Raw genomic sequence first — 1,340 nt, 5'->3', positions numbered from 1 at the left:
GTGACAATGATGGGGTCCAATCAGATTGAGAACTTTTGGATCCTTGATATTATAAGTGTTTTTAGAATTAAGATGTTTTTGAATGTATGCTACAGTGGAAAGAACGAGAAGAATTTCATGGAGCCCACAAGGAGCGTGTAGAAGAAGTTTCCACCTTTAGAATACTTTGGCTACAATGACGTTTTTGAGCTTGTAGAAACATTTCCAAACAGATTTGGATAACAAATTAAATAAATGTAAATATGTAATATGGGGTGCTCTATGTCAAATGTTTCAGATTCTGTAATCCTGTTCTTTAATACGGAGCCCTAGAGGGGTCATTGCAAGGTATTTTTTGGTATATATCCAGAAAGCGTGGGCTCATTTTACTAAATTGTGCACTCATTTTACTAAATTGTCCTCTCAATTTAGTAAATCGTGCTCACGGTTTAGTAAAACGTGCACACGATTTTACTAAATAGTGCGCTCATTTAACTAAATTGTGCTCTCATTTTAATTGTTGTAAATTGAGCGCACAATATAATAAAACGTGCACACGTTTTACTAAATTGAGAGCACAATTTAGTAAAATGAGCGCACTATTTAGTAAAACGTGCGCACAGTTTATTAAATTGAGAGCACAATTTAGTAAAATGAGCGCACTATTTAGTAAAACGTGCGCACAATTTACTAAATCGTGTGCACAATTTACTAAATCGTGTGCACAATTTAGTAAATTAAGACCACAATTTAGTAAAACGTGTGCATGATTTAGTAAAATGAGACCACAATTTAGTAAAACGTGTGCATGATTTAGTAAAATGAGAAAACAATTTAGTAAAACGTGTGCACGATTTAGTAAAATGAGTGCACGTTCTCTCGATACACAAAAATATCTTGCAATGACACCTCCTGGGCTCCGTACTTTAACATTCAAAAAAGTTGTATTTTTCAGGCTTATTAGAAAGTTGAAAACTGTTTACAAAACAAATGCAAAATCGGTATTGGTTTCAGCCTTCAGCTATCTTCAGTGTCTTACAAAGGACAGGAAAAGGTGTGTTTTTTGAAGACATAGGCAGGTCATGAAGTCAACTAATTGTATGAGCATTTAAACCCCGAACCCCGACCAGTAGGCACAACTGAGCCCTTGAGCAAGGCATCTAACCCCTCACTGCTCCCCGAGCGCCGCTGTTGTTGCAGGCAGCTCATTGGCCGAGATTAGTGTGTGCTTCACCTCACTGTGTATTCACTGTGTGCTGAGTGTGTTTCACTAAATCACGGATTGGGATACATGCAGAGACCAAATTTCTATCACAGGATCAAAAGAGTATATATACTTATACTTATATACTCATACTTAA

Source organism: Alosa alosa, chromosome 5 (genome assembly GCF_017589495.1).
Source record: "Alosa alosa isolate M-15738 ecotype Scorff River chromosome 5, AALO_Geno_1.1, whole genome shotgun sequence".
Taxonomy (NCBI): Eukaryota; Metazoa; Chordata; class Actinopteri; order Clupeiformes; family Clupeidae; genus Alosa; species Alosa alosa.
Note: the sequence above shows the minus strand (reverse complement) of the source record.